Raw genomic sequence first — 18,331 nt, forward strand, 5'->3', positions numbered from 1 at the left:
TAAGTCTGCAAAATTTCATCACTTTTGAATCATTATTAAAATTAATTCTATATAGTAAACATTGTTTTTCTTTTCAGAAGATGGATTATTTTCGTTTGTATGGCTAATTATACAGGATACTTATTTGTCGAATATCAATTAGAAGTATCTAGAGATGTTGGACCAATTCAAGTCTGAAAATTGAGATTAAAACTTCAAATTATTAACTAATTTGTAAAGAAATACACAATATTTGATCAACAATTATATAAGGTGTATATATATTTGAAGTAGTAATTAGACATTTTGAAATCTGAAATTCTCATTTCTCTAGAAATGGCAATTTCTTTCTTCTTTAAAAAATTTGGGAAAAATGCATAATCAAAGTGTGAGAGTTATTATCAGTCAATAGAAATACCACCTGAAATAAAGAAACTGCATTCAATGTTTATTTTCAGTTTTGACAAATATTGAATTTACATAATCATTCGATAAGATCTATGAAAAGACCTACAGTGAAATTTTGTTTTAGGAATATTCAGTATAGCTATAATGAACTGAAAAGAGGCAGAATGATGAGATCTACCTTTCAAAAACCCATGGCTTATGTTGCCTTACAAGCAATCATATTATTTAGGTGTAACATCTTTGAGAAATCAGGTTATAAGAAGTCCCTCATTTCCAAGTTCATCAATACTTTTTCAGTTGAGCAACAAATTATTCTTCTATTCCATAATTTATTAAGGAATACAATATATGATCAACAATTATATAGGGTGTATATATTTAGAATATAAGGAAGGACACTTTTTGAAATCTAAAAATTTGGTTAATAGTAGGTTATTTTCAATAATTTATAATATCGAAAGACCAATTGGACATTCCTGAAGAACTAAGGCGTTTTTAGAATCTGATTATTGTATCGATGAATTTTGCATACTTCTCTGTTGTATATTTCTTGAAGGTATAGGGACAAAAATGATTTTTATGGGTTCTGGTGAATGATCAAAGGGATACAGGTAACAATTTCATTAATACCAGTCGAGATGTAGTTATCATAGATAAGGTATGATATAGAAATTTCACTAGATAATTCTGATTTAGTGGAGGACATCTGAATGATGGTTCGCTACGTTATAGAGTAAGCTTGTAGCTCTGGGTTTTACTCAGAAGTAAATTGAACAGGGCAATATATATAGTAAATAAAATTTTGATAGATATTAGTTAAAAAAGATCAACAATTGAGCATTGTATCTACATAAAATCAAAAAATAACTTGCTAACTGTTGTTGCATTGTACGTGGATGACTTTTTCGTTTTAACTAATGTTAATTCTGAATGAATATAATATCTGATAGAAAATTCAAATGATAATTTTATCATAAAGAATTTATGGAAAGCTAAAAAATATTTAGGGCTGAATATCACTCCTTTGAAAACTCAATTGAAATTTGATTCAACAAAAGAGAGTTGTAATGATGAACCATATAAGAAATTAATAGGTTTATTAACGTCTTTAGCAGTATTAACTAATCCTGATAATGTTAATTTCTTGAGTCAATTTAATAATTATCTCATTACTGAACACTGAAAAAGTGCAAAATTCATTTCAAGTTGCAAGTAAAAAAAGGTCATTGTTCAAGTTTTACTTCAGTCAGAAGATGTGTTCAGTATTTGAAATGACTGCCTCGGTACTAAAATTGTATCAGCCAATACTATTGACCCATGTTAATGGGTTGATTTTTTTCAAATGTTAACTTTGGATCTGAATCAATTAATAATTTAATTTTTACCAAAAGCAATGAATAAATCAGTAGGATAGCATTTTCGAACTGGCCATAGAGCAACTATTCCTATAACGATTGAAAACTTTAGTGAAATTGGTATCTACATGTTTAATCATTCATTCATGAAATGGAAAGTTTTGATGAATAGTTACTTTTTAAAGTATTTTATACCTACATTGAATTGCTCGAAAATTGATACCAATTTCAAAAGTAACTGCCATGTTGAAATTCTTCATATACTGAATGATCCTTTAAATTTTATTTCTGTCGTAACATTTTGACTAGTAATTCAACTGATTTTTTATATGTATATCCTAGTATAGCTTTAATAAACAAACTAAAAAGAGACAGAATGAATAGACTTGCCTTTTAAATACCAATGGCTTATGTTACCTCATAAGAAATTTTAATTTCTTATCTTGGTGGAACCTTTTTGAGAAATCAGGTAAAAAGTTTGAGTCTCTAATTTCCAAGGTTTATTAATACATGTTTCAGTTGAGCAGCAAATAATATAATAGATAATATATACATGGACTCTCGATAAGTCGAACATCGGTAAGTCGAACTCTTTGATAAGTCGAACTGTTTCTCCAGTCCCGATTCCTGCGTATCTTACCCTATGTAATTTCACCTCAATGAGTCGAACAGTGTTCTTGGGACTAAAGAGACTAATAGATGAGTCGAACTGCTGGAAGGGCTCCGCAGAAATCTCCACCTCTATGAGTCGTACTCCTGACCACCATCGCCTCAATGAGTCGAACTTTTTGATCTCACGAATGAAAGCGAAAAGGATTCGTTACGCAAACCAATCACCACAAGTGGCAGCCATCATAATGTGTTCTTCAACCGCTCAGGAGTCGAGGGACATTAGTTCAATTCATTCCTTATTTGTTTATGAAGCCATCGTGTGCCAAGAGCGTTATAAGTCATGGCTCCGCGAAAACTCAAAATTTTATCAGTAGCAGATAAACTGGAACTCATTCGGGAAGTAGAGAAAGGCGAAAAAAGTAAAATCCTCATCGCTATCCAGTTCGGAATTCCTAAATCTACCCTGTCAACCATCATCAAAAACAAAATGAAAATCATCGCTTCCACTGCAGAAGGAAAATCAGTACACCGGTACCGTCAAAAATTGCCTCAGCACTCAGATGTTGAAAAATGTTTGATAAAGTGGTTCCAGGAAACGCGCAAAAACAATATTCCAGTAAATGGACCACTTCTTCAACAGAAAGCGAAGGAATTCGCATCTTCCCTAGGCCACGAATTTGCAGCGAGTAGTGGTTGGCTATCCAATTTTAAAAAAAGGTACGGAATTGCTGGAAGAACCTTGTCAGGCGAAAGTGCTAGCGTTAATGAAGACACTTGTGCTGAATGGCTAGCTCATCTATCGGATTTATTGGAAACGTACACATCCGATGAGATCTACAACGCAGACGAAACCGGGCTGTTTTACAGATGTTTACCCAACAAAACATTAGATTTCAAAAACACAGATTGTCATGGTGGTAAGGAAAGTAAAGAACGTTTAACTGTTTTGCTTGCTGTTAATATGAGCGGTTCAGTGAAACATGTACCATGCGTTATAGGCAAATCGCTGAAGCCCCGTTGTTTCAAAAATGTTAAAACCTTTCCTACAGAGTATACTGCGAATTCTAGAGCATGGATGACTGTATAGTTATTTATAATACAAGTGCAGAAGGCATTGATATTCTTCCACGAGTTCAAAATTCAAAAACGAGCCACGAAGTGGCGAGTTTTGGAATGAACGAGTGGTAGAATGAGCCTTCTGTACGAGTATTATACATTATTTTCTCTAATTCATTGCATTTTCATTGAAATTAATGAAATATTTCCATAAATATAATTTAGTGCTTTTTGCATTGAAAAATGTTGGTTGGCAGAACTGATTTCTTTAAGGCAAATTAATGAATTGACAGATAAAGCCGTGGCGGAAAGTTCGGAGTGCCAACATAGAATAATAAAATATAACCATGAAAACTGTGCGTTTCTGATATATTCTCGCACGATTTTGTTCTACAAGATGTGGAAGAATGAACGGAATAACCACAGAATTAGAGAAATTATTTTTAGAGAATGGTTGCAAAAGTGGGATAACGAGTTGACAAAAAAAAAGAAGAGGGCTCTTCTCTTCATAGACAATTGTCCAGCTCATAATCCCTTGCCTGTTCTTATATCGTTAAAAGTAGAGTTTCTACCACCGAACACGACATCGAAACTACAGCCCTTGGATTTGGGAATCATTAAAAATTTTAAGGTTAAATACCGTACTGAAGTAGTAAACCATGTGCTTCGACAAATACAGGAAAATCCTGCTGTAGTCCCAATAAATGTATTAGAAGCTCTACATTTCATCAAGAAGGCATGGGATGAAGTGAGCCCTCGAACAATTCAGAATTGTTTTTCTGCATGTGGATTCGACGTGATAACCACCGATGAATCAGACACAGCGCTGGAAAATCCAGAAGAAGTGGAAATTGATGGATGGGGAATCCTTTCATCTGTATTTGATGTGGATGCAAACTTTAACGAATTTGTGGAGGTGGATTGTGATCTACCGGTATGCTTTCCACCTACAGATGAAAGCATCGTACGTGAAGTGTTAGGAAGGGAAGAAGAAGACGATGCAGGTTTGGACAATTTGGAGGACCCTGAAATTGAGCCACCTACACCACCAACTGTTCAAGAAGCTAGACAAGCTATCGATACGATCAGATGTTTTCTGGAAAGTTCTGAAGATATCGAATACGACATTTTCAGGAAACTAAATGAAATATCTTCGGTCGTTTCCAAATTGGAAGAAAAACGTTTAAAGCAAATGAAAATTAACGATTTTTTTAAACCCGTATGAATTTTATGAAGATATGTGATTAGAATATGTACAATGTATGTATACATATTTTTCATTAAATGTAAAATACATATACGCTTGCTTCTCATTGACTAACGATGATCAATATGTATTACCTCGAGTTTTTCCCTCAATGAGTCGAACTCCCACCTCAATAACTCGAACGTTTGGTGAGCCGAACTATAGATAAGTCGAACAGTTTTATGTGGTCCCTGGGAGTTCGACTTATCGAGAGTCCACTGTAGTTGAAATTATTCGTATGGAAGATTTCACAAAGACTTGACTTATTCATTATAAATTCAACAGCACTGCACTCATATTCTTCAAAAACGGATGGGTCATTTATATTTTTGCACTCTCCTGTCGTAAAAGTGTATATTTCAGATATTCAAAAAACACATGGAAATTTTTGAATGTCATCTGACTAACTTGGCTCTTTTTCCAGTAATAAAGCCAATTGTGAATTATCTATAAGGAGTTTTTCTATCTGTTTAATACATGATCAGATGAAACTTCTGTTCTCTTTTGTAGTTCCATCTTCTGTCGCAATAAATTCAAATTCTCACGAAAGAGAATGTAGTTTTATAGTTTGTGGAAAATAAACGAAAAATTCCTGAAATAAAGTAACATTCATCCAATTGAATCAATAATTATACAAACCCTTCAAACGAACCTGAACTGAAAATGCATTCGATGATATCAATATTCATTTCCAAATTTTGACAAATATCTATCGAATTTTCGATTCGCCGAAGACTTTGCATTTTATCTGTCGGCATTTATTTAAATATTGAATAACAATTTTGGAAACTGCAATGTTTTTCAAGAACTTTCATATATCGAAATGGAATATTTATTATTAACATGACACTGACAGTCAAATTGTCCACAGATACCACAGAAATATGGGACTTGAAATGTCAAAATGTTCCGAAACACCCCGTATACTCGAAAACCGCGAGGAGAATCGAAGGTTTGGGATTTTTCCCGGGATCTCCAGACGATTTTGAGGGGGGTCTTATTCTTGTCATTTTTGCTCTAGATGGTCCCGTTTGGGCTGTGATTTTACGTTTAAAGTTTGACGTATATGTGCAAGCGGTTTTATATATACTTAGATTCTGCCTCTTTCCAGTTTGTTTATTATAGCTATACTGAATATTCCTAGAACAAAAATTTCACTCTAGGTCTTTTCATAGATCTTATCTGAGAATTCAGTATTTGTCAAAACTGAAAATAAGCATTGAATGCGGTTTCTTTATCTCAGGTAGGTTCAAAGTGTTTCTATTATTGATTCAATTGAATAAATTTAATTTCATTTCAGGGCTCACAAGTAAATATCCAATGGAATGATAGCCCTTAAAATATATCTATCATTCATTTTGAATTGAGAATATCAATATTTTCATCGGCAAGACATAAAATGACAAATTTTCTTTCAGAGAACAATATGCTAATAATAGTGTACCTACTGTAACTATTAAATAAACAAAAAAAAAATAAATAAAGAGGGTTACAACTTGAGCAACAATCAGAAACTTTTTTTGTCATTTTTTTTCACCCAATCATTGAATAAATTTGGACTTAAGCATCATACATGTCTCTATAATAAAGAAATGTGCAAATTTGAAATGTGAATGTTGAGATTATAGTATTATTCAATATTCTCTAAAAAGTTTTTACAAACCTCTAAGCATGAATAACCTTCTAGACTTTTCGGCTAATATCGGTTATTTTTTATTCATTATTAAAGAATATAATATACGATTTATATGTCAACAATTTGAGTTATATAATCCTGAAAAACCTAGGCCTTTTTGAAATCTGAAAATTGGATTTCAAGTAATACTTTATAATCTAAACAGAAATACAATATATGATCAACAATTACTGGAAAAATCAATTAAATTTTTGATTACGATTGAAATGTTTCTTTTTTTCTGAAAAATTTGAGGTAAAACGCATAGTTAGAATTTGAGTTTTATAACCACTGCCTTTCATGAAAGTTAATTAGACTCATAAGTTTGCATAAAAAGTTTTAAAGAATATTGAATAATATTATAACACCATTATTCAAATTAGCCTTATTCTTCATAATCGACTTCTTGTTACACAAAACAATGTGCATCCTCTATTAATTCAATTTTCAGATTTCAAACCATCTCAATTCTCCAGAATCAACTTATTTATACTCAAAAATTGAGCTTTCTGAGTGATTATTAATCGTATATTATATTTCTCAATAAATTGTGGAATAAAAGAAGAATTTGAAGCTTTAATCGCACTTTTCAGACTTGAAATGTTCCCACATTTCTAGAGACTTCTGATAGATATTTGATAAATGCACATAAAAGAATAATTTGAAGCTCCAATCTCAATTTTTTGTCTAGAAATAATCTCACTTTTCTACAAACTGAATGAGTTTTTCAGATTTCAAAATGTCTCATTTCTCCAAAAATGACTAATTACTACTTCAAATATTTAATTGTATAATTGTTGATCAAATATTTTATTTCTTTACAAATTAGTCAAAAATTGGAGGTTTTAATCTCAATTTTCAGACTTCAATTGGTCCAACATCTCTAGATACGTCTAATTGATATTCGACGAATAAATATCCTGTATAATTATCGATCCAAACTGAAATAATATTTCTGGAAAGAAAAACATAACAATGTGAGAAACCTTATAATTTTCACATCAAATCATCAAGTTTTAATTGGTTCTGCATTCAGCTTTCCAGTTATTAAAAATATTCACTACTTACTTTGCACATTTTGAATGAGTGAATTAAAAGTCTGAAATTATCATCGAAGACGATTCATGAAATATTTCTGTAATCGTTAAATTAGATTTCGTTCTATTTTTGGAATATTACAGAAGAAAATTTTAAAAAGCATGATATGCGTCTGACTGACAGTTATGATCATAGAGAAATTTTTGTCTATGGTTATGATGGAATCCGTTACTGACTGCTTTCGGAAAATCCACACCGGTGCGGAGCGTGTGGTGTGAACGGTTGATAGATCACGTGAACACGGAGCGAGCATTAGGTGCGTGCGTGTTTTGCTGAACGATGACGGAGCTCAAGGAGCTGATATCGAAGAATTTTTAAATATGTTTTGTGAAAAGAAAAGAACAATTTCGTCGATGGAAATTATTGGTAACGGTCAGACTAGATCTAATTTGTCTCCTCGTGATATCTGTGTTGGAGAATTGTATATTACTCACAATTCTCCAATATGTATTTTGGGTTACCTACCCAAATATCTTCACTTTTATTATTTTGCTTTGTTTGTATAATTATTTACGTTTATCTTATTCATCTGATACTATCACTTTGATATATTTCTTACATTCATTTCTTTACTATTATACATATAATTTTGTATAATAATATATGATTTTCTATATATGCAAGGCAAGAATTGAGAATGAAACGGTTGAGGTTCGATGGCCGAACTTAACCTAGTTTAACGTTCATGTCTGGTATATTCTCTGTTTTTGTTTTCACCTAGTATCCCACGTGTACTCTGTTCTGTATTAACCTTGAATTCCACGTAAACTCTGCTTGAATCAATCTAGTATTCCACGTGTACTCTGTTCTGTATTCACCATGTGTTACGCGTGTATTCAACGAAAGTATTCAACCAATATTTTCTACCTCACAGAAAATAAACCTATTACCGATTAAAATGTTTTAATTTATTACTGTTACCCTTTGCAATAATTCAAGTGGAAATTATTCACATATAAAGTGCGTAAATTAGTCCAAGCTAGAGACTATTAGTTATTACAACTTACTTGAAGTTGAAGTCTAGACAATTAGGTCTGCTCAAGTGTTAAGGAAAGGATAAGAATTTCCCCAACAATCAGGATGTATTCCACATCAACATAATGTGAAAGAGTTGAAAAGAGGTAATCCTGACGATATTGTTGATGAACCACTTATTAAAAAAATTGGAAATGAACATGGGTGAAAGATTTCTTCGCTTTGATACAATTATATACTTTGTAAAATAAACCCTCATTTTCAATAATAATACCTATTCGTTTCCTAATTGCACCGGGAAGCTGTACCCTGTCTACCAAGAGGACGCATGAAATGAACAAGTTCGATAAATGAAACGATCATGCGCATATACTATGAAGTAACTAATATGGAAGAGAACAAAATAGGCTACCAGCAAAATCTGTTTGCAGATTTCCACAGAGACTATCCCGAACTTCAAGTTTCTGAACAAAGAGTAGCCAACCAATACCGGGTCATATTGGGAAATAAACTTGTACCCGATGAGAGACTTAACACCATAAAAAATGAAGTCCAACTGAGGCTACAGAATAGAAACCTAGCTAACAACGAAGTGACGATTGAAGAAAACTACGATTGTGCTGAAAACCAACACAACATCAAAGCACAAATTAATACTGAGGAACAAAACACCGGAGATTTGGCACTAGTAGGAGATGAGCAATGGCGGAATAAACAAACTGCAACTATGGAAAACCGAGAAGAAAGTCGTAGAGATCTATTAGAGCAATTATCTGTAACAATGAATAGATATTTCATAGAATTCGAGGGTACTGATCCTCTTAAACGACCAATTCTTCCTAGACAAAAGAAATGGAAAAAATTCTCACATATTCTGCACATAATGAACAGAGAGATAATTCCACCGTTTTTTTCGTATGACCAGAACCTAGAGTCATTGTATCTTATTACCTACTGTGCAGCCTCTACAATATCAGCAGTGCTCGGCGTGAAGCCAAAACCTAGAAGTGAGCAACCAGCACAGAAAAAACAGCATGACAAACCTCATTGGCAAAATAGGCTAGAAGCAATAGTACATGGCTTCCGACAAGATATAGGAAGGTTAACACAATTTAAAAAAGGTTATCCGTCGAGAAAACTACAAAAAATAGTGGATGCAATTATGGATCGCCATAGGCGACACGCAAACTACGACGCCAACAATGAAAGTGCTCAAGAAACTCTAGAAACACTCAACACAACTCAAACAAAAATTAAGTAAATACTCTGAACGACTGAGAAGATACAATGAGAGCTATAAACGGAAACATGACAATATGATTTTTGAGAACTACGAAAAGAAATTTTATAGAATGCCTAATGAACAAACGTCAACAAAATTAGGGAGTCCTCCAAGCGCCGAAGATATGGAGAATTTTTGGACCGATCAACTGTCAACACCAACTCCTTTCAACTCCAAAACGCGTTGGATAAGAAGAAAGGAGATATCATGTGAGACCATAGAAAGTATGCCACATAGTGTAATAACATCTGAAGAACTACAGGAAATATTGAAGAAAACTCACAATTGGAAATCTCCAGGTCGAGATGGAATTCACAACTTCTGGTTGAAGAAATTTTGGTGTTTGCACGGCAGTCTAGTCGAATACATAAATAACATAATACATAATCCAACAGAAATGCCAACATTTTTAACAACAGGTATCACTTACCTGATACCGAAAGATTTTCAAAACACTATAGATCCATCAAAATACAGAGCTATAACATGCCTACCAACAATATACTTAATCATCACATCATGTTTAGCATCTCGTATCTACAAACATTGCGTGAAAAATAAAATAATTACAACACAGCAGAAAGGATGTTCCAAGAATGCACAAGGATCGAAGTAACAGCTGGTAATAGATTCCATCATATGCAATTAAGCCTTCAAGAAACATAGAAACTTTTTTATGACTTATTTTGATTATAAGAAGGCTTTCGACTCACTTCCACATGGCTTGCTGAAGAAAATTTTGGAGATATACAAGATCGATCCAAGTATAAGCAATTTTCTAAAGCTCTCAATGGACAATTGAAAAACGAACATCGAGCTTTCCACGGCAAACATAAAAACCAAACTGATTTCAATTAAGAAGGAAATTTTCCAAGGAGACTCCTTGAGCCCTTTATGGTTCTGCTTGGCGCTGAACCCACTCTCTAAACAGCTAAACGCTACTGAAAAGGGTTTCAACATTAAAAGAAATAATAATACTACCACCCTCAATCTTTTTCTGTACATGGATGATTTGAAACTGAAAACAGGCAATAGGAACCACCTAGAAATTATGGTCAAACTAGTGGAACATTTTTCGAAAAATGTAGGTATAGAATTCGGATTGGACAAATGTCGTACTTTCAGCGTAGTGAGAGGAAGAATACAAGGTGAACCGATCACTCTCGCAAATGGACAGCAAATAGAAGCAATGAGGTCGGATGATTTTTATAAATATCTTGGAATGAAACAGAACCGACGAATCAACCACCAAAGAATGAAGCAAGACTTAACGACTGAGTTCATTAGTAGAATCAAAAAATCTTAAAGACAGGCCTCAACAGCAGAAACATGACGAGAGCCATCAACACATATGCATGTTCAATTCTAATATACTCGTTCGGTATAGTTCCATGGAGCAAAACAGACATCGAAAACTTGCAACGTAAAATGAGAACGTTGATGACAAAAGCAAACAAGCACCAACCGAAAAGCAGCATTGAGAGGACTACACTGCCGAGAAATAAAGGAGGCAGAGGTCTTACGGACATCATGGAACTTGCTAGTGGGCAGATAGAAAGCCTACGGGGATACTTCAGAGATCAAGCAAGTACATCAGAGTTCTACAAAATACTGTGTGAAGCAGACGAATCAACACCTTTACAACTTCACAAGGAGCAATTTTCATTCAACCCCCAGACGAACCAAGAAAAACTAGAAAGATGGAGAGAGAAGCCCCTGCATGGAAGACATTTCAACGAGGTGAACCAGGATCATGTCGACATTGAAGCGTCGAACTATTGGCTCACATCAGGTGCAATGTACCCAGAAACGGAAGGTTTTCTTTTAGCCATCCAAGATCAAGTGATCTCAACTAGAAATTACTGCAGGCATATCATAAGGGATCGAACTATTACTGACGATCGATGCCGATATGGGTGTCCAACAAATGAGACAAAACAACATATCACGGGAGGATGTCAAATGTTTGCAGGAAAAGAATATAAAGAGAGACACGATGGAGTAGGAAAGATACTATACCAAGAATTGGCAACCATATTAAAACTAATTCATTCTGAAAAAAATGCCATATTACAAGTACCGACTGGAGACCATCCTGGAAAACGAACGCTATAAGCTGTACTGGGATCGTACAGTTTTGACTGATAAAACAGTCCCTCACAATAGACCAGATATATTACTAGTCGATAAACATCAAAAGACAGCATTACTCGTTGACGTAGCAATACCAAATAACAACAACAACAACAAAAGGAGGTCGAAAAAATTTCAAAATATAGGGACCTCGAATTTCAGATAAAGCGCCAGTGGGGAATGATACCAACGAGAACTATTCCAATTATCATCTCAACAACTGGAATAGTAACCAAAAATCTCAAGAGGAATATCAAGCAACTGAGACTTAGTGAGTATATATCATATATAATATAATGCAAAAAGCTGTTCTTTTAGGTACTGCAAGGACGGTGAGAAAATTCCTAGGAAGCGAAGGACAGGTCCAAGGATCACGTGTAAGAGGACTAGAAGTTTAATGAGAACAAGGGAGACCACAACCGAGCTCTACCCTTCTGATATTTTGAATATCTGGGAATGAGTGAATGTTCCTCTTAGCGAGGAGTGAGAAGCCGACGGCGAGGAGAAATCCTACGCGTATAGGCAAAAGTCAGGATATTAAAAGGGTAGCGATGAATCCCTAGCGATTCATCTATCAGGAGAGTTGAATCGACTCCACCGCAGATTTCAGCAGCTCCCTGACCCGGGAAGCTGAAACCTGTCGAAGGGTCCCTATCCAGGGTAACGGACGAAGCCGTGTGGAGAGCAGCTCAATAATTCTCCTGCCGTTGCTCTGCGGATCGTGAAAAGCGATCAAAGGCTGTCTCTCCCACGACACAGAGGAACCTATGAATGATGCTGAATTTGAGGAATAGGAATACAGAGCCGCTGCCTGAGGTTCGTCAGAGCGTGTCTGGAGCCGGCGCTGGACATGACAGTATGCGGGACGTCGCGTCGGTGACAGAGTGCTAAGGAGACGGGGAGACTACCATGATCTCGAATCATTACACCTCATCATATACTGTGCAGCATTTTCAATAACAACAGTGCTAGGTGTGAAGCCGAAACCTAAAAGTCAGCAACCAGCCAGAGAAAAACAACATAATAAACCACACTGGCAAAAAAGGTTAGAAAACAAAGTGCATATCATGCGTCAAGATATTGGGAGGCTCACCCAATTTGCAAAAGGTTCTCCGTCTGAAAATTTTAAAAAAATGGTGAATATAATAATGGATCGTCACCGGCAACATACAACGTATGATCCAAACAATGAAAATGCTCAAGAAATTTTAGACACACTGAAACAAAAACTTAGTGTGTACTCCGAAAGACTCATAAGATACAATGAGAGCTATAGAAGAGAACAGGATAATATGATTTTTGAAAACTCCGAAAGAAAATTCTATCGAATGTTAAACAATGATATGTCAGCAACACCAGGAAGTTATCCAACCGTCGAGGATGTTGAAAATTTTTGGACAGATCAACTGGCTACACCAACCCCCTACAACTCCCAGGCTGATTGGATAAGAAGTGAAGAGAAATCCTGTGACACAATAAAACACATGCCGCATAACGCAGTTTCTATAGAAGAATTACATGAAATATTAAATAACACACACAATTGGAAATCACCATGCCCAGATGAAATCCACAACTTTTGGTTGAAAAAATTTTGGTGTATACACGGCAGGCTAGTTGAAACCATAAATGGTGTTATATGTAATCAAACGAAAATGCCCAAATTTTTAACAGCAGGGACCACTTACCTCTTACCGAAGAATCTGCATAATACAGCGGATCCATCAAAATACAGACCAATTACATGTCTACCAACAATATATAAAATCATCACATCATGTATAGCATCTCGTATCTACAAACATTGCGAGACAAATAACATAATGACAGCACAGCAGAAAGGATGTTCCAAGAATGCACTAGGATCGAAGGAACTGCTGATAATAGATTCCATCATATGTACTTCTTCAAAAAACACAGAAATCTTTTTATGACATGTTTTGACTATAAGAAGGCCTTCGACTCTATTCCACATGGGTGGCTGACAAAAATTTTGGAAATATACAAGATCGATCCAATTACAATAAACTTTCTGAAGTATGCAATTAGCAACTGGAGAACGAATATCGAACTCTCTACGGCGAACATAACTACTAAAGAGATTCCAATAAAAAGGGGAATTTTCCAAGTAGATTCATCGAATCCCTTATGGTTCTGCTTGGCGTTGAACCCCCTTTCTAAACAACTGAATGCTACTGAAAAAGGTTTTAATGTCAAAGGAAATAGAAATACCATTGCTCACAATCATTTGCTATACTTGACCTGAAACTCATAACAGGCAATAAAAACCACTTGCAAATTATGGTCAAACTGGTGGAAAATTTTTCGAAAGACGTGGGGATGAAATTCGGATTGGACAAATGTCTTACGATTAGCGTAGTGCGTGGAAAAATCCAAGATGAACTGATAGCTCTCTTCAATGTACAGGAGATAGAAGCAATGAAATAGGACGATCTTTATAAATACCTAGGAATGAAACAAAACCGACGAATAAACCATCGAAGAATGAAGGAAGACTTAACAACTGAGTTCATTAGGAGAATCAACAAAATTTCAAAAACAAATCTCAACAGCAAGAACATGACGAGAGCTATCAATACATATGAATGTTCAATTCTTACATACTCTTTCGGTATCATTTCAAGGAGCAAAACAGATATAGAAAACCTGCAACGCAAAATGAGAACCTTGATGACGAAAGCACACAAGCACCATCCGAAAAGTAGCATTGAGAGAACTACAATGCCAAGGAATAAAGGAGGCAGAGGTCTGCTAGACATCATGGAACTTGCCCATGGGCAAATTGAATGCCTACAAACATACTTCAAAGACAAATCAGGTACGTCAGAGATCTACAAAGTACGGTGTGAAGCAGACGAATCAACACCCTTACAACTGCACAAGGAGCAATTGTCATACAACCACCAGACAATACAAGAAAAACTGCAAGGATGGAGAGAAAAGCCCCTACATGGACGACATTTCAACGAGGTGAACCAGGATCATGTCGACATTGAAACGGAAGGATTTCTTGTAGCCATCCAAGATCAAGTGGTCTCAACAAGAAATTACTGCAAGCATATCATAAAGGATAGAATTATAACTGACGATCGATGCCGTTATGGGAGTCCAACAAATGAGACAATCCAACATATCACGGGAGGATGTCAAATGTTTGCAGGAAATGAATAAAAAGAGAGACACGATGCAGTAGGAAAGATACTACACCAAGAAAAGGCAACTAAATTAACACTAATTCATTCTGAAAAAGTGCCATACTACAAATACCGACCGGAAACCATCCTGGAAAACGAACGCTATAAACTGTAATGGGATCGTACAGTTTTGACTGATAAAACAGTCCCTCACAACAGGCCAGATATATTGCTAGTTGATAAACATCAGAAGGCAGCAATACTCATCGACGTAGTAATACTCAATAACAACAACATGCGTCAAAAAGAGGTCGAAAAAATTTCAAAATATAGGGGCCTCGAATTTCAGATGAAGCGCCAGTGGAGATTGATATCAACGAGAACTATTCCAATTATCATCTCAACAACAAGAATAGTACCCAAAAATCTCAAGAGGAATATCAAGCAACTAGGACTGCAAAAAGCTGTTCTTTAAGGTACTGCAAGGACGGTGCGAAAATTCCTAGGAAGCGAAGGTCAGGTCCAAAGATCGCTTGAAGAGGACCAGAAGTTCGACGAGAACCAGGGGGACCACAAGGACCGGACACGACCGAGCTCTACCCTTCTGATATTTTAATTATCTAGGATTGAGTGAATATTCCTTTAAGCGAGGAGTGAGAAGCCGACGGCGAGGAGAAATCCTGCGCGTATAGGCAAAAGCCAGGAATAATAATGACTTTATTCTTACAATCAATTTTTTTTTTCAGAATATTTCTTCAAATAGAAAATTATATGTGAAAAAAGGCGGAGTTCAGTAATGCACTAAGATATTTTGAATACTTTTGCAAATTGGAGTTGAGAATTGTCATGCAGTAAAATCAATTCATCTTCTCTCTCGTTCTATTGCGGCGGTTTTTCTTGCAATGCTCGGCATAAACGCATTAATTGCGTTCGATAACTATCGCCTGTGATTCTTTCAGTCATAATACACTACGCCGAGCTGGTCCCACCAAATACTGAGCATTACCTTAGAACTGTGAATATTCCGTTTGGCCGTCGACGTGGAAACATGGTCGGGATATCCGCATGATTTTATGCGCTTGGGATTATCGTAATGAACCCATTTTTCGTCCACAGTCCTAGTCTGATGCAGAAACCTCTTCCGTCTTTGCCTTGCAAGCAGCTGTTCACAAGCAAACAAACGCCGTTCAAACACCTCCCGGCTTCAACTCGTACGGCACCCAATTTCCTTCTTTCTGAATCATTCCTATGACTTTCAGGTGTTTTGAAATGGCTTGTAATGTCACTTCTATCGATCCTGCCAATTATTGTTGCGTTTGACATGAGTCTTGATCAAGTATTTCCTCCAATTCTGCATCTTCAAAAACCTTCTTTCTTTCACCGCGATGCTGGTCTTCGACATCAAAATCATCATTCTTGAACCGTTGAAACCACTCTCGGTACGTTCTTCCACCAATATCGGTCTCACTTTAGGTATTTGAAAGCATTCGATGAACCTTAGCCGCAGATTTCTTCATATTTTAGAGGAAACTTAAAACCTCCCTAAAATGACGAGAAATTGGGTCGTAAGCTGACTTGGTTAATCGTGAATAACTTTATGATGCAGACTCGAATCGACTAACATGTCGATGGCGTTATGTTCGCAAATACCTAACCTTTTTGTATGACATCTACGATATATTTATTTCGACTACCACTTACCGTTACTGCCATCTATTGCAAAACGGCGGAAGCAAAGTTGTACGCCTTATATATTATTATTATTATTATTATTTGAACTGGCGTCGTTTTAGTTAGGTAAGGTTTCCTATGTGATTAGCGCAACTCGCACATTTGTCAACCATTCATTCTGCGTACATGCAAAAAAAATTGTGCCTATACACCTACATTGTTATATTCATGTTCAAAATGATTATTCAAATTTTTTTCTTCAGATCAGGCATATTTTAGTTGGGTTTTTATTCAATTTCTCAATTAAGCTTTCTCATTTAACCACTATTCCAACGGTGATCTTTTTAATATCATTGATTGTATAAGCATGGCCCTCAGTAGCTACCAATTATACTTCCTTCTAGCGATCCAGTATGCAATGAGCTGTAACAAATATTTTTGGTGGAGTTTAGAAGCGTCTGAATACGACTGCTCTACCATTGTAATCCACGTGCCTAATTGCGTTTGGAAGCATGTGTGTTGTGAGAAAATTGGTAAGTTATGTTTTTCTGGCATTATTGCAAATATAATCGAGGTCATTTCATGATTCGCAAAATTTTGGTTTATTTATGTGTTCTTATGATATTATTATTTCATGTATATCCATGTTTTAGGGACGAAATATTGTGTCTGACCCTAAGAAGAAGCGTATAGAAACGAGCATAGATCCGGCGGTTTGGCAAAATTCTGTCGATGAAATATCAAATTGTGAAGAAAGTCTATTCGATGAAATTGAAGAAAATGAAAAAAAGTGGACGAGAATAAAATTTCATTGGAAAAAATCATGACTTGAATTCAGAAGGAGTCGAACAAGAAGATGAAGATGAAAGTGAATGTTTTCTTACAATATGGTAATGAAAGGGGCTCTTATATAGAAAAAGATGAAGAGAATAAGTGGAGAAAAATGGCAAAAATAAACAATTGCGATTAACAAGCGCGTATGTACACCTCTTGGACTTGATGCGACATAACCCCTCCCTCCTCATCTGCCAAGGTTAGAAAAGGTTGTCGGACGATGTCATATATGTCCTCAGAGCCGCAATAAATCATCAATAAAAGTCTGCGCGAAATGCAGAAAACACGCATGCAAAGAACCCGTAGTAAATACTTGTATTGACTGTTTGGATGGTTGAAAAAATCGCAATTTTCAAGTCGAATTTTCATTCACACGATGACTTTTTATTAATTGAACAAACTATATTTTTGTACTTGTAAATCAGAATATTCAGTTTTTTCTCAATATTCATAATTGTTTTTTGTTTGTTGCCCAGAATTGACGAGAAGCCAATAAATTTGTGAAAAAAGTGATTCTTTAGATTTTTGTTCGTTACAGAGCGATTTTTGGAAATTTTGATGAAAAAAAAGATTCAACATTGAAACAGAGACATAAGCAAAATTAAATTCACAATATTTTGAATATTTGACTCGATGCAATATGTCATTTAATGACAAATAATTATGGTCTACAATCGTAGAGCATGCACCTGAACGCGTTAGGATATGTTTTTTTTGTTTTCTTTATGTTTTTTTGTATATACCTCGCGCCTAACGAAGAGTTAACAGGTTCTTCATTTAAAATCCGTTAGATCATTTGGTAGTTCATTTCTCCCTACGATACATTGGCAACACAATTTTATTCTTCTATGA

The 18,331-nt window shown here is 35.4% G+C and overlaps 1 protein-coding gene across 1 annotated transcript in view; it reads right to left on the reverse strand.

Moving 5' to 3' along the window:
* Window positions 1-18,331, reverse strand: part of LOC123684101 (dopamine D2-like receptor) — a 361,837-nt gene that overhangs the window by 251,300 nt on the left and 92,206 nt on the right. The window lies entirely within an intron of this gene.

This window comes from Harmonia axyridis, chromosome 7 (genome assembly GCF_914767665.1).
Source record: "Harmonia axyridis chromosome 7, icHarAxyr1.1, whole genome shotgun sequence".
Classification (NCBI taxonomy): Eukaryota; Metazoa; Arthropoda; class Insecta; order Coleoptera; family Coccinellidae; genus Harmonia; species Harmonia axyridis.